Raw genomic sequence first — 17,268 nt, 5'->3', positions numbered from 1 at the left:
AATATTAATTAAAAAAATAAAATATTAAAAAATAAAAAATAAGTCCACGCTAGTTCTCTCTCTCTTTCTCTCCCTGTTGCCGGCGTGGTATATGAGAGAGAAAGAGAGAGGCAGAGGTCGGGCGCATTACCGGGAGGTGGAGGCGGCGTGGGGACGCTGGGTGCCGGGGACTCCGAGGAGGGGGTGGACGTCTGTTCCCTGAATGGAGACCGCCGGCCGCTCAATCGGGCCGGCAGGGAACAGAATGGAGCCTTCCGCGGCGGGGCTGGTAAGGGGGGGAGCCGAGGGGGGAGCCGAGCCCAGCCCCGTGGCATTCGCTTTCCTCCCGCCGGCAGCCGACTGATCGTGGGCTCCTTCGCAACCTCGGAGAGCTTCCTGGTTTTCGTGAGCTTTCATGCCCTGGAAGCTCTCCGAGGTTGCGAAGGAGCCCACGATCAGTCTCGGCTGCGGGTGGGAGGAAGGCGAATCCCCCGTGGGCTCCGTTACATCTTCCGCTGCCAGCCAGGCCATGCTGGCGGCAGCGGAACAATCGCTGGCTGTCAACTTTTCTTTTTAAAACTGGGCAGGAGCTGACTTGCCTCCCCAGTGCTAAAAAGAAAAGTTGACAGCCAGCGCTGCGACTGACGGAATGCTGAGCCTCCCGTTTTCTCTCCCCCCCCTCACCCCTTCGCCTCCCTGTGTTCCTAGGAGAAGTGCTGGGGATTGAGGCAAGACAGACCTTCTGCTCCTCACCAGCACTTCTCCTAGGAACAAAGGGGGGCGAAGGGGCGAGGGGGCGGAGAGAGAATGGGAAGCTCAGCATTCCGTCAGCCGCAGCGCTGGCTGTCAACTTTTCTTTTTAAAACTGGGCAGGAGCTGACTTGCCTCCCCAGTGCTAAAAAGAAAAGTTGACAGCCAGCGCTGCGACTGACGGAATGCTGAGCCTCCCGTTCTCCCCCACCTCGCCCCTTCCGGTTTCGGCGTTCGGCAACGGAGTCCGGCGCTGGGGCCATGCGGGGCCGCTCATCCAGGGGGGCGTGGACTGGCAAGCGGCAAGCGGCAAGTGATCTGGCGGGAAGACCAAGGGAAGGTTCCTTCAGCCGCCCAACACCTGATCCGCTCCGCAGCGCGGCAGCAGCGAGGAGCCGAAGATGGGGTTTCCCCTTTGCCGTTACCCCATCTTCGGCTCCTCGCTGCTTCCGCGCTGCGGAGCAGATCAGCTGTTGGGCGGCTGAAGGAATCTTCCCTTGGTCTTCCCCGCCGCCCACACGCAAACTCCACCATCTGCGCATGTGCGGCCATGAAAAAAATGGCGCACATGCGCAGATGGTGGTTTTTACTTCCGCATCCAGTATAACGCGGAAATCGGTTAGCGCGGGAGGTCTTGGAACGTAACCCCCGCGCTAACCGAGAGATCACTGTATCAGTGTACACAAACAGAAAGAAAATCAGTATAAAAATATAAAGACACATAGAGATATGAAACAACTACCTATGTTTAATTATTGATCGCTATAAAACAAAGAATAACTTTGCTTGTTTCATACATGTAAGTGCATAGAGCTTAATTTAAGATAATGTGTAGAATTGACAATTCCAAATGTAACAGTCAGTGAAGCAGTGGAAGTGATGTGCCGGTGCCTGGAGGCTGTTGGGGTCTGGATGGGTGTCAACAGACTCAAATTCAACCCTGATAAGACGGAGTGGCTGTGGGTTTTGCCTCCCAAGGACAATTCCATCTGTCCGTCCATTACCCTGGGGGGGATCACTAACCCCCTCAGAGAGGGTCCAGAACTTGGGCGTCCTCCTCGATCCACAGCTCACATTAGAGAAACATCTTTCAGCTCTGGCAAGGGGGGCGTTTGCCCAGGTTCGCCTGGTGCACCAGTTGCGGCCCTATTTGGACCGGGAGTCACTGCTCACAGTCACTCATGCCCTCATCACCTTGAGGTTCGATTACTGTAACGCTCTCTACATGGGGCTACCTTCAGAAACTTCAGATCGTTCAGAATGCAGCTGCGAGAGCAATCATGGGCTTCTCTAGGTATGTCCATGTCACACCAACACTCCGCAGTCTGCATTGGTTGCCGATCGGTTTCTGGTCACAATTCAAAGTGTTGGTTATGACCTATAAAGCCCTTCATGGCATCGGACCAGAATATCTCCGGGACTGCCTTCTGCCGCACGAATCCCAGTGGCCAATTAGGTCCCACAGAGTTTGCCTTCTACGGGTCCCATCGACTAAACAATGCCATCTGGCGGGACCCAGGGGAAGAGCCTTCTCTGTGGCGGCCCTGACCCTCTGGAACCAACTCCCACCAGAGATCAGAGTTGCCCCCACCCTCCTTGCCTTTCATAAGCTCCTTAAAACCCACCTCTGTCGTCAGGCATTGGGGAATTGAGATATCCCCTCCCTCTAGGCTTATAGAATTTATGCATGGTATGTCTGTGTGTATGATTGGTTTCTTAAATAAGGGTTTTTAAAATTAACTTAAATATTAGATTTGTTCATATTGTTTCACTATTGTTATCAGCCACCCCGAGTCTACGGAGAGGGGCGGCATACAAATGTAATAAACAAACAAACAAACAAACAAACAAATAAATAAACAGATACGGAATATGAACTCTTTAGAAATGTATATATGCGATTCTTTTTTTTTTTTCATTTTCAAAATAAAAAAAAAACCCTATGAAGTACCAAAGACGGCACTTGTCAGCATATAGTATTACCAACACAGATATTGAGAATATCATTTTCAACATTTCTGTATGCATTGGTCTATTAGTGGAAGATCCAATTGGAAGGTGCTCGGCTAAAAGGATGGAGACCCAGATTCTAGGGGTTTTTTTTCTTTGGTACAGAAATCCCCAGGGTGACCTTGGTCCAGTTCCTCTTCCTCAAGCAATTGAAAAGTAAACTCCTTGTTGAATTTTGATGTCTTTCCCATGAGAATTATGCAAGCAGAATGCAAACATGCGCGGATGTTGCAACTAAGTGGAGCAAAAGCTAAGAACAATTAATCAGTAGAATGTCTTACCTCTAGAAGTTGTAAATAAAATCTCTGGAGGTTTTCAAAAAGGTTGAATGTGTATCCTTTTAGAAGAGCTGTGCGTGTGTATACATACACATACAGTTTATATAGCAGATAATGTATACTTCTGTGTGCCTGTGTATAATATGTATATACACATATGGCATATATACATAGAATTAAATAGTGTATTTTGGATGTTCAGTAATAGTAAATTGATAGGGAAATTGTATCTCTTTGAGGCGAGAAGCCAGGCACTCTAACCCTAACCCAAATCCTTGATGTGAGTGACGTCAAGTTGGCCGCCAGTCACATGACCTTTAAGCCAACCTCCCAGTCATATGATTGTCAAGACACTCCCACCTGGTCACATGGCTGGCAAGTCACACACCTATAAAATAAGCCACGCCCATAGCGTGGTAGTAAATTTTTTTACAGCCCTTCACTGGTTTTAGCCTCCAGTCCCCGAATTATTTAATTGATTTTTAGAAACCGCAGAATTCACAAAAAAAGGGAACATTTGGTTCCTCTTCTTCCAACACATATCAAACAAAACAAAGGGGTGAGTACCAACATACACACGCATACTGTGTACATGTACCAGAATGAGGAAGTTGCAAATTGTATGAATTGCCCGCAAAAAAATGTGATTGGGTACACAATGTGTTTGCTTAACTACCTCAACGTTCACAACATTGCAGAAAAAAGGTAAAATCGGATGAGCTGCTTAACAACCGCTATGACTTGTGACCAATAATGGACTGCTGCCCCCACAGGGGAGGGCAGTGGGGGTAGTACATTTATGCACTATTTATTGAATACTTAATAGATTTTTTTAATTGTCCTTCCTTCTCTAGTACCTTAGCATGATCCTTAATTACTTTTAAAATAGGAAATAATAATAATAATAATAATAATAATAATAATAATTTATTAGATTTGTATGCCGCCCCTCTCCGAAGACTTGGGGCGGCTCACAACAATGATAAAAACAATATTATAGTGGCACAAATCTAATATTAAAAGAAATAACTAAAAACCCTATCATAATTAAAAAACCAAACAGCACATACATACCAAACATAAATTATAAGGAGTCTGGGGGAAAGATGTCTCAAATCCCGCATGCCTGGCGGCATAGATGGGTCTTGAGTAGTTTATGAAAGACAAGGAGGGTGGGAGCACTAGTATGTTTTTTGTTTTTAATTGTTTTAATCGTTATCTAGAACTGAATTTTTATAGCAATAAAAGAAAATTGAGCTACTTGCCTAATCTGTTATCCTACTAAAAGAAAATTTATTTATTTATTTATTCAATTTTTTTGCCGCCCTTCTCCTTAGACTCAGGGCGGCTTACAACATGTTAGCAATAGCACTTTTTAAACAGAGCTAGGCTATTGTCCCCACAATCCAGGTCCTCATTTTACCCACCTAGGAAGGATGGAAGGCTAAGTCAACCTTGAGGCGGTGATGAAATTTGAACCGCTGACCTTCAGATCTACAAGTCAGCTTCTGTGGCCTGCAGTACAGCAGTCTACCTGCTGCGCCACCCCGGCTCATTTAATTGAGCTACTTGCCTAATCTGTTATCATACTGAACCTTGTGGGTTCAGTACAAAACCTTAAAAAGTGACTGTGCTCCTCCACAAATAATGCTGTCTATCATGTGGCTATTCAAATAATATGACTTACTCAACTGAAAAAGAGCCCAAGCACCTATTTGAAAACTTAACTTGATTGGTAAGCCACTCCCACCCAGTCATATGACCTTTAAGCCAGTCACATGATTGTCAAGCCACTCCCATCTGGTTACATGACTGACAAGCCACTCCTATCGGGTCACATGACCATCAAGCCACACCCACAAAATAAACCACACCCGCAGTGTGGCAGTAAAAATTTTGGCAGCCCCTCACTGCTTGTGACCCTAATTCTGATCTTATTTACAGTCGTAAGTCAAGGACCAACTGTATTCAATTCTTTAGTGCCTCTTCGCAGGATTTCTTGTCTACGGATTCCAACTGTACTGCTTTCAAACTGTTCTTTCATAATAGCTTTCTACAAAAGAGACATCATAGATTAATCAGGCAAAGGTCACTGCCGATAAAGTTTAACCCATGTGTTTGGGAGACAAACATAATTATAGTTTTCTTCTAAAGCAACCTCTGAATTGCAAACAAATATAAAGGATTTCTTGTTTGTTTTTTTAACCAGCTGTTTATTACAGCTGCACAGTATTTCACACGTCTTGGCAGCGGTACTATAAAAAGCCTTGGGAACTTGAAAATGTATGTAACCTTGAGTGAAAAAGGAATTAAAACAAAACACTCGCTTTAAAAATATCTATTGAAAGCTTTTGGAACACAGTTATTTATTTATTTATTAATTAATCAGATTTGTATGTCGCCCCTCTCCGCAGACTCGGGGCGGCTCACAGCAATAATAATACAATGTAAACAAATCTAATATTTAAGTTAATTTAAAACCCCAATTTAAAAACCAATCATATACAGTGATCCCCCGGTTATTGCGTCCCCGACCATTGCGAACAGGCTAATTTGCGATTTTTCAACCCGGAAGTCAAAACACCATCTGCGCATGCGTGCCCTTTTTTTCTATGGGCACGCATGCGTAGATGGCGCCGGGCAGATCAGCTGCTGGGCGGCTTCCCTGGGTCTTCCCCCTCTTGCTGGCGGAAGGGCGAAGCCCCCCCCAGCACCCGCTCGCCCGCCGTTCGCCCGGCCACCCACCGTTCGCCGCTCGCCCGCCCTTCGCCCGGCCACCCGCCCTTCGCCCGCCCTTCGCCGCTCGCCCGCCCTTCGCCCTTCGCCTGGGAAGTTCGCCAGGAGTCAGCGGAGAAGCAGCGCGCCTGTTTTAAAACGATCGGAGCCGGCCTGGGAGGGCTTTCCAGCAACCCCCGAGCCCCCAACCCGGGCTCGGGGGTTGCTGGAAAGCCCTCCCAGGCCGGCTCCGATCGTTTTAAAACAGGCGCGGGGCTTCTCTGCTGACTCCTGGCGAACTTCCCCGCTTTAGGAGTCAGCGGAGAAGCGGCGCGCCTGTTTTAAAACGATCGGAGCCGGCCTGGGAGGGCTTTCCAGCAACCCCCGAGCCCCCTCCCAGGCCGGCTCTGATCGTTTTAAAACAGGCGCGGGGCTTCTCCGCTGACTCCTGGCGAACTTCCCCGCTTTAGGAGTCAGCGGAGAAGCCCCGCGCCTGTTTTAAAACGATCGGAGCCGGCCTGGGAGGGCTTTCCAGCAACCCCCGAGCCCCCAACCCGGGCTCGGGGGTTGCTGGAAAGCCCTCCCAGGCCGGCTCCGATCGTTTTAAAACAGGCGCGCCGCTTCTCCGCTGACTCCTAAAGCGGGGAAGTTCGCCAGGAGTCAGCGGAGAAGCCCCGCGCCTGTTTTAAAACGATCGGAGCCGGCCTGGGGGATCGGAGCCGGCCTGGGGGGGCTTTCCCTTTCAGGGCGGGCGAGCGGCGGGCGCGGCAGCAGCGAGGAGTTTGCATGGGCGGCGGGGAAACCCCAATCTTCAGCTCCTCGCTGCTGGGAAGTAAAAACACCATCTGCGCATGCGCAGATGGTGTTTTTACTTCCGCAGCGCTACTTCGCGAAAACCCGCTCGTTGCGGGGGGTCCTGGAACGGAACCCCCGCAATGATCGGGGGATCACTGTATACTAACACACCATGCATAAATTTCATAAGCCTAGGGGGAGGGAAAGTCTCAATTCCCCCATGCCTGATGACAGAGGTGGGTTTTAAGGAGCTTACGAAAGGCAAGGAAGGTGGGGGCAACTCTGATATATGGGGGAGTTGGTTCCAAAGGGCCGGGGCCGCCACAGAGAAGGCTCTTCCCCTGGGTCCCACCAAACGACATTGCTTAGTTGACGGGACCCGGAGAAGGCCAACTGTTGCTAAATTCTGGATCAAATTGCAAAAGACATCTGATCGGTTTCAGAATGAACCTCAGAACTGAAAAAACATTTTAGCTTTCCAATTAAAATAAATCTGCTAGTACTGTTTTTCAAGTTTTAGACTACACTTACCCCCCACCCCAGATAGACTCATTCCTCTTTGCCCACTAATGTCAGACTTTCAAAAAACAGAACTCTCAACAGGTCACTGGAAGTCACAAATCTGGGGGTGGGGGGGGTGGGGGGAGATATGAACATTTTACAATCTCCCATCTTTCCTACGGTTAATAAATTACCAGCTACAATTTAAGATCGAGAGCAAAGAGCTTGCAAACTGCGAGTTGAGGGTGGATGGAAAAACTAGCTGGGAACAAACCCAGTGATTTTCCATTCTTCAATATTTTTTGGAAAGCGGAGAACAGATACTTTAGCTGGGGTGTGTGTGTAGCATTTGACCTCAATAGTCAAACCAAAGAAATATTTTCGTTTTACTCCAATCACACAAACGTTAGTGCTTTGCCAGATGTAAATATTTTGTAACTGATATGTCGACCTGCTGATTAAGATCTTCTGAATACCATAATTTGCAAATCGGGAGTGGACCTGTCCGTGTGATCTTTCTAGTATTATAAACACTTTTAAAACGATTTTCTTACCCTCATTTCAGTGTCCCTCTGAAAGAAATGACTCATCTTGGGTTGCAGCTGCTGCTGCTATAAAAATTTCCTACCAGTAGAAAAACTTGGTTTCCCTTATAGAAATGGAGAGATATTGCTTGGTAGGTAGTCTCAGTGATGGACCTAATTTTATCACCTTTTCTTGCTGTGAACATTAAGCAAATCAAAACGGTCATTAAGCAAATCTGGTTTATTTTATTTTTTATTTTATTTATTTATTTTGTCCAATACATAATACACATTGAAGAGAATAGATATGTAGTAATATAAATAAAGAAAAGAATAGAAGAAAAGATATAAAAGTGTAGGTGAACATATTTGAAAGGAAAAAAAGATAAATGAGATAAGGAGAGACAGTTGGACAGGGGACGGAAGGCACACTGGTGCACTTATGCAAGCCCCTTACTGACCTCTAAGGAACCTGGAGAGGTCAATTGTGGATAGTCTAAGGGAAAAATGTTGGGGGTTAGGGGTTGACACTACTGAGAGGTAATGAGCTCCACGCTTCGACAACTCGGTTGCTGAAGTCATATTTTTTACAGTCAAGTTTGGAGCGGTTAATATTAAGTTTGAATCTGTTGCGTGCTCTTGTGTTGTTGTGGTTGAAGCTGAAGTAGTCATTGACAGGCAGGACATTGCAGCATATGATCTTGTGGGCAATACTTAGATCGTGTTTTAGGCGACGTAGTCCTAAGCTTTCTAGACCTAGGATTGATAGTCTGCTTTCGTAGGGTATTCTGTTTCGAGTGGAGGAGTGAAGGGCTCTTCTGGTGAAGTATCTTTGGACATTTTCAAGGGTGTTGATGTCCGAGATGTGGTATGGGTTCCAGACAGATGAACTAACCCACTAACTTTATTGGAAAGCCTCTGGGAAGGTCACAAATGTTGATTAAGTGACCTTGGGACTCTGCAACCATCAACCATACAAGCTGGTTTGTAAGCATTCAAGTTTCAGCTGGTCATATAAGTCACCATTGCAACATCAAGTAGTCATTAAATATATGGTCATATGTTGAAGCCTATCAATGAGTGAAGAAGAAAATGTTCTGGCGAGACAGAATCGTGGAATAAGGAAATTCTAATGCTGCTTGTGGATTTAAGCCAAGCTGCAGATCTCCAGTTATTTATAACATTTCAGATCAGGCGGCATAGATATTACAATTGTTCCATCCATGCTAATCATAGGACTCATTCTTGCTCCAATATCATTCTCCAGGTGCCAACCAAACGCCCTGATTTTCCCAGGCTGTAAGGTTCTGTTTCTGTGAATCCTCCAACAAATTTTCTCAGCCATCAAAACAAACAAAAAATGATTAACCATTAACAGGTTTAGGCTATAGATCCAAAAGACTGAGGAAGGCAGGCAGGCAGGAAGTCAGGCAGGCAGGGAGGGAGGGAGGGAGGGAGGGAGGGAGGCAGGCAGGCAGGCAGGCAGGCAGGCAGGCAGGCAGGAAGGAAGGAAGGAAGGAAGGAAGGAAGGAAGGAAGGAAGGAAGGAAGGAAGGAAAGAATCAAACTTAATATTAACCGCTCCAAACTTGACTGTAAAAAATATGACTTTAACAATCGAGTTGTCGATGCGTGGAACTCATTACCGGACTCTATAGTGTCAACTCCCAACCCCCAACATTTCTCCCTTAGACTCTCCACAATTGACCTCTCCAGGTTCCTAAGAGGCCAGTAAGGGGCGTACATAAGTGCACTGATGTGCCTAACGTCCCCTGTCCAATTGTCTTTCCTTTTCTCATATATCTTATATATTCTCTCCCTCTCATCTACGTCTCTTCTTTTTTACTTACTGTCCCTATATATACTATTTAATGTCTATTTTCTTCCATATGTATTGTATATTGGACAAAGAATAAATAAAATAAAAATAAGGAAGGAAGGAAGGAAGGAAGGAAGGAAGGGAGGGACTTCAGTTGTGATTCACGCTGACATACCCTTGCTTTGTATTTCTTCAATTTTCTCTTTTGTTGCAATGAGCTTATTTTAAGATTGTTTAAGTTTCAAGATTTGATTTTATACAGGTCAGTTATCTAATTTCGTTTTCTTCCTAATCTTCAAGATGAAGTCGTTTTAGGCTCTGTTTCAAGTTAATTTCTGATTACGGCTCAACATTTCCAGCTTCTCCTTTATCAGTTCCTCTTTCAAAAACATTGACAGAAAGATATTTAGCATATATGCTTTATGGGGAAGTCTTGTAACTGTTTGTCTTTTAACCACATGATTGCTACAGGACATATGACTGTGGTTTCACAACATAAGCACACCAAATAAATGGTTATAAATCGCAGATGATGTAAAACTCTTCAACACCACCGATAACACAACTACACAGACCTAGACTCTGTTTCTGATTGGTCTAACACATGGCAACTCCAATCTCAACCAGCAAATGCTCTGTCCTACACATCGGCAAAAAGAATCAGAACTCCAAATACAAACTGAATAATCAAATTATCACAGATAACCCCCATTCGGTTAAGGACCTCGGAGTACTAATTACAAAAGACCTAAGTGCCAAAGCCCACTGCAACAACATCGCCAAGAAGGCTTCAAGAGTTGTTAATCTAATCCTACGTAGCTCCTGCTCTGCAAATCTCACACTACTTACCAGAGCATACAATACCTTTGCCAGACCCATCCTAGAATACAGCTCATCTGTTTGGAACCCATACCGCATCTCAGACATTAACACCCTCGAAAATGTCCAGAGATACTTCACCAGAAGAGCCCTTCACTCCTCCTCCTGTAACAGAATACCATATGAAACTAGACTTACAATCCTGGGCCTAGAAAGCTTAGAACTAAGACGCCTTAAACATGATCTAAGTATTGCCTACAAGATTATATGCTGCAATGTCCTGCCTGTCAACGACTACTTCAGCTTCAACCACAACAACACAAGAGCACATAACAGATTCAAGCTCAATATTAACCGCTCCAAACTTGACTGTAAAAGATACGACTTTAGTAATAGAGTTGTTGAAGGGTGGAACTCATTACCGGACTCAGTAGTGTCATCCCCTAACCCCCAACATTTTACCCTTAGACTGTCCACGGTTGACCTCTCCAGATTCCTAAGAGGTCAGTAAGGAGCATGCATAAGTGCACTAGAGTGCCTTCCATCCCCTGTCCTATTGTCTCTCCTATAACCCATATATCTTCTCTTCTATCCCTATATCTTTCTTCTATTCTCTCATTGATTATTTTATCCTGTACTCTCTCTTCTATTCTTTCTTTAATTCTATTTCCCCGAAGGTGTCCCCTATTACCTTCATTGTGTATTATTGTGTATTGGGCAAAATAAGTAAAAATTAATAAATAAATAAATTTACCTTCCCCACCAATTCACATCATGATGGAAGTGAACATTTTGCACGCATGCAATTACTTCACTTACACATGCGTGTCTCATCCCAAAAGTGACTCTCTGCACATGTGCAGAAGTCTTTGCGCAGTGGGTTTTTTTGGCAATCTGTGGTGACTGGAAGACTGGTTCGGGAACGTGGACCACCTACATGACATGGGACCAGATTACCTTCGGAACTGCCTGCTACCGCACGAATCCCAGCGACCGATAAGGTCCCACAGAGTTGGCCTTCTCCGGGTCCCATCGACTAAACAATGTCGTTTGGCGGGCCCCAGGGGAAGAGCCTTTTCTGTGGCGGCCCTGGCCCTCTGGAACCAAATCCCCCCGGAGATTAGAACTGCCCCCACCCTCCCTGACTTTCGTAAACTACTCAAGACTCACTTATGCCGCCAGGCATGGGGGAGTTAAGATATTCCTTCCCCCAGGTCATTACAAGTTATGCATGGTATATTTGTGTGTATGTTTGATTTTATAAGGGTTTTTAGTTGTTTTATTAATTGGATTTCTACATACTGTTTTTATCATTGTTGTTAGCCGCCCCGAGTCTGCGGAGAGGGGCGGCATACAAATCCAATAAATAATAATAATAATAATAATAATTATTATTATTATTATTATTATCACTGCCAATTTAGTGAACGGTACCAAATTTCCACTACGGATTCTAAAGAATCGGTGCAAACCACAGCAACCCACCACTGTTATAAATAAAAGATCATCTGTACTTGCTAATGGCAGATCATTGTCAATGGTATTTTTATTTCCTTTTTTGGCATCATGTGCTTAGATGACCTGACACTGGTGTTTCTTATCTTATGGCCAAAGCATTTTAGGGATGAGTTGTCCAATCTGTCCTTGAAAGCAAAACAATGTTATTGTATGCCAACAATAACAATCGGAAAGAAAAACTCTATTTTTTCATAGTCATTAAAATTCCACCAATGTGGAAATTTTACTTATCAGTTCTCTTACTCTGGAGCAGCTCTTCCTCCAGTCTCTCAAGGTTATTCCCACATACCATTATATAGTTAGAAAGATAAATGAGCATGTGGCCTTTTTACATAGAAACATAGAAGCCTGACGGCAGAAAAAGACCACATGATCCATCTAGTCTGCCCTTATACTATTTTCTGTATTTTATCTTAGGATGAAACATAGAAACATAGAAGACTGACGGCAGAAAAAGACCACATGATCCATCTAGTCTGCCCTTATACTATTTTCTGTATTTTATCTTAGGATGAAACATAGAAACATAGAAGACTGACGGCAGAAAAAGACCTCATGGTCCATCTAGTCTGCCCTTATACTATTTTCTGTATTTTATCTTAGGATGAATATATGTTTATCCCAGGCATGTTTAAATTCAGTTACTGTGGATTTACCAACCACGTCTGCTGGAAGTTTGTTCCAAGGATCTACTACTCTTTCAGTAAAATAATATTTTCTCATGTTGCCTTTGATCTTTCCCCCAACTAACTTCAGATTGTGTCCCCTTGTTCTTGTGTTCACTTTCCTATTAAAAACACTTCCCTCCTGAACCCTATTTAACCCTTTAACATATTTAAATGTTTCGATCATGTCCCCCCTCTTCCTTCTGTCCTCCAGACTATACAGATTGAGTTCATGAAGTCTTTCCTGATACGTTTTATACTTCAGACCTTCCACCATTCTTGTAGCCCGTCTTTGGACCCGTTCAATTTTGTCAATATCTTTTTGTAGGTGAGGTCTCCAGAACTGAACACAGTACTCCAAATGTGGTCTCACCAGCGCTCTATATAATGGGATCACAATCTCCCTCTTCCTGCTTGTTATACCTCTAGCTATGCAGCCAAGCATCCTACTTGCTTTTCCTACCGCCTGACTGCACTGTTCACCCATTTTGAGACTTTCAGAAATCACTACCCCTAAATCCTTCTCTTCTGAAGTTTTTGCTAACACAGAACTGCCAATGCAATCCTCAGATTGAGGATTCCTTTTCCCCAAGTGCATTATTTTACATTTGGAAACATTAAGCTGCAGTTTCCATTGCTTTGACCATTTATCTAGTAAAGCTAAACCATTTACCATATTACAGACCCCTCCAGGAATATCAACCCTATTGCACACTTTAGAGTCATCGGCAAATAGGCAAACCTTCCCTACCAGACCTTCCCCTATGTCACTCACAAACATATTAAAAAGAATAGGACCCAGAACAGACCCTTGTGGCACACCGCTTGTAACCTGTCTCTGCTCAGAATACTCGCCATTAACAATAACTCTCTGATGTCTATGCTTCAGCCAGCTTGAAATCCACTGAACTATCCAGGGATTAAGTCCAATCTTCACTAATTTATCTATCAGCTCTTTATGTGGAACCGTATCAAAGGCTTTGCTGAAGTCCAGATAGGCAATATCCACGGCACCACCTTGATCCAACACCTTTGTGACATAGTCAAAGAAATCAATGAGATTAGTCTGACATGATTTGCCTTCAGTAAAGCCATGCTGATTTGGGTCCAATAAGTTATTGTTTTTTAGGTGCTGATTTATCCTCTTTTTGAGTAGAGTCTCCATCATTTTAACTACAACTGATGTCAAGCTAACTGGCCTGTAGTTACCAGCTTCTTCTCTACTGCCCTTCTTGTGGATAGGCACAACACTGGCCATTCTCCAATCCTCAGGAACATCTCCTGTTAACAGGGATTGGTTAAACAAATCAGTCAGGGGGGTAGCAATGACAAATCTGAGTTCTTTAAGAACTCTGGGGTGGATGCCATCTGGACCCATTGCCTTATTTATCTTTAATCGTTCAAGTTCTTCTAAGACATCGGCTTCTAAGATCACTGGAGCTGAATCCGTACAGCTGGAAGCAATGCTATATCCCTCTATAGTATTATTTTGTAGTGTGTCTTTTGAGAAAACTGAACAGAAGTAGCTATTGAAATGGTCAGCGATCTCCTTATTCCCATCAATGCATGTATTATTCCCGGTACTAAGCTTTGTGATGCTGCAGTTTTTCTTCTTCCTATCACTAATATATCTGAAGAAGGTTTTATCCCCCTTCTTTACAGATTTTGCAATTTCTTCCTCTTTTGAGGCTTTAGCAGCATATATTATCTGTTTCGCCTCCTTCTGTCTCATTTTATACACCTCTCTATCAGCTATATGGATATATGGATATATGTTTATCCCAGGCATGTTTAAATTCAGTTACTGTGGATTTATCTACCATGTCTGCTGGAAGTTTGTTCCAAGGGTAGACTAGATGGCCCGTCAATCTTCTATGTTTCTATAATAATAATAATAATAATAATAATAATAATAATAATAATAATAACAACAATAACAACAACAACAACAACAACAATAATAATAATGAGATTCCCAAGGTAGGATCAAAAGAACAAACTGGGTCATCGCCCTATCCATGCAGGGAAAAGCATCTTTGAATCGCTCTTTTGAACAAACATAAGACTGAATTTCTGATTGTTACATTTCTTTCCTAATCTTGCTAAAGCTAGGACTTTTCCCCCCCAACCAGCCTACCAAAGATTGAAATGTTACTTTTGTATGTGAAAAGTAAAAAAAGCAACACCGAATTACAGCCTGGGTGGTTTTGTTGTTTGTTTAAGGAATGTCAAGAGGTTACTCAATGCAAAGGCATATTCTTTCTGTTGGGCCTGAAACATTTTGAGAACGTGCTTCAAGTCACTCAGCTGTGAAGGATATGAGAATGACTATTGAGTGGCTGGGATGAATCATTTCACAAGCATGTTCCTGCTGATACAGGCAAGAATTTAAATAATATTCTAGTTCATTGGGGAAGGCTTTTTAGCGAATATCAGAATGATAAATAAGTACATCCTATCCTATCCAGGAGATGCCTAGAGAGGCCCCATGGAGGCTTCTCCCCACCTTTTCCGGCCCTGTTTCCTCCCCACAGAAGCCCCACAGAGGCTTCTCCCTGCCTTTTCCAGCCCTGTTTCCTCCCAGAACATTCCTAGAGAGGCCCCATGGAGGCTTCTCCCCACCTTTTCCGGCCCTGTTTCCTCCCCACAGAAGCCCCACAGAGGCTTCTCCCTGCCTTTTCCAGCCCTGTTTCCTCCAGGAACATTCCTAGAGAGGCCCCATGGAGGCTTCTCCCCACCTTTTCCGGCCCTGTTTCCTCCCCACAGAAGCCCCACAGAGGCTTCTCCCTGCCTTTGCCGCTTACAGTTTCGGAGCCTCGCTTTTGTAAGTGGAAAATGATTCTTGAGAAGAGGCAAAAAAATCTTCAACACCCGGTTCTTATCTAGAAAAGTTTGTAAGTAGAGGCGTTCTTAGGTAGAGGTACCAGTGTACAATGAGAAGCTCTGCTGGATTCAGGAATCTGGATACCAGTGGTGGTTTCTTACCAATGTGGTTCGATGCACCACTCTGGTAGTGGCCTGCCAATTGTGAAATTTATGTGCGATGGCAACGGTGCTGTTTTTGCCGGTCTGTACGTGGCACCAATCTTTTTTTAAAAAAAATTCGGTTATTTTGTTTGCTCTCTGAGCATGCACAGAAGGAAAATTGTCCCTCTGCGCATGCGCGGAAGGTAAATCGCACATGCGCATGAAACATCACGATGTGCACACAGCGCACCGGTAGGAAAATAAGAGGAACGTGCCCCTGCCGGATACCAATGCTGCAGAAATAAGTTTATGGGCTTAAATGTCAAAAACTCATCCTGTAATTATAGAAACATAGAAGACTGACGGCAGAAAAAGACCTCATGGTACATCTAGTCTGCCCTTATACTATTTCCTGTATTTTATCTTAGGATGGATAGTCTGTGGAGAGGGGCGGCATACAAATCTAAATAATAAATAAATAAATAAATAAATATATGTTTATCCCAGGCATGTTTAAATTCAATTACTGTGGATTTACCAACCACGTCTGCTGGAAGTTTGTTCCAAGGATCTACTACTCTTTCAGTAAAATAATATTTTCTCACGTTGCTTTTGGTCTTTCCCCCAACTAACTTCAGATTGTGTCCCCTTGTTCTTGTGTTCACTTTCCTATTAAAAACACTTCCCTCCTGAACCTTATTTAACCCTTTAACATATTTAAATGTTTCGATCATGTCCCCCCTTTTCCTGCAGCTTTTCTTCCACATAGATTTTGGCTGCCTTAAGTTCCAAAAACAGTGCTGCTTGTTTCTGGGATAGCTAAGGCTCATCTTCAGTTCATAAGCGTTTCTTACGCAAATTGACATTAAGTGTCAGCAAATAAACTTCACTGCTGTTTAAACTGTTTTATTTAGGAATTTAGAACACAATTAGAAGCCTGAGGTTATAACTTGGTGCTTTGTCAAAATGGTTTGCCTTGTGATATTAAGAATGACAGAAGTTGCTTTTTAAAACGGAGCTCTTTCACCAGACTCCGCTGCATGCTTCATTTTATCGTCAGGCAGTTAAAGATAAATCTGCTTGCTGCAACTTTCTCCAGGCCTGGAAGTATTTGGAATTCTTTTTGACAGCCATAAATCTTAACAGAACAGAGACATACTGTATTAAAAAAGTTTCCAGATCTCCAATGGTTTCATATTTAGCAAACGCCAAGAAAAGGGTGCGGTTAAACTCCCTCTTGGCATAATGAAAAAGTTATTTCAGTTCTTTTAAGGCACCCCCCCACCCCCACCCCTTGGGCTCTACTGTTAGGATCAAAACATCAGAATCATAGAATAATAGGGCTAGAAGGGACTTTGGGGGTCTTCATTAAAACAGAACAATAAATCTATGTATGTTGGTCAAAATGCAAGTCTATTCTCAGAGCTGTTACCACAGACTGAAACCTTTGATCACAACCAGTGAAGGGCTACCAATTTTTTTACTACCAAGCTGTGGGCGTGGCTTATTTTGTGGGTATGGCTTGATGGCCATGTGACCAGGTAGGAGTGGCTTGCCAGCCATGTGACCAAGTGGCAGTAGCTTGACGATCATATGATTTGACCAAGGATATTCCAAGAGCCTCAAAACAATCCCCATATCAATGGACTGCAAACAAGTAGGACATCGACTTCACCCACATCCTAGAAGTGAGCAGCTATAGAACAGTGAAGTGACAGAAACATCTCACTTAGAATTTTGAAAGCACATTTTGAGCATTGTCATAAAGGTGCCTCCATGATTAAAATGGCCACTCACAAAATAATCTCTTACTCAAGGGCAACAATCTAAAGTGTTCCCAAAATGCTCCATTCCAAATAACATGACCGAGAGAGCAATCATGGGTGACACATCTTTCATGGATTGTTCAAACCCATTTGTGATGTGCTA

The sequence above is a fragment of the Erythrolamprus reginae genome, chromosome 1, assembly GCF_031021105.1.
Source record: "Erythrolamprus reginae isolate rEryReg1 chromosome 1, rEryReg1.hap1, whole genome shotgun sequence".
Taxonomy (NCBI): domain Eukaryota; kingdom Metazoa; phylum Chordata; class Lepidosauria; order Squamata; family Dipsadidae; genus Erythrolamprus; species Erythrolamprus reginae.
This window is presented reverse-complemented; position numbering follows the sequence as displayed.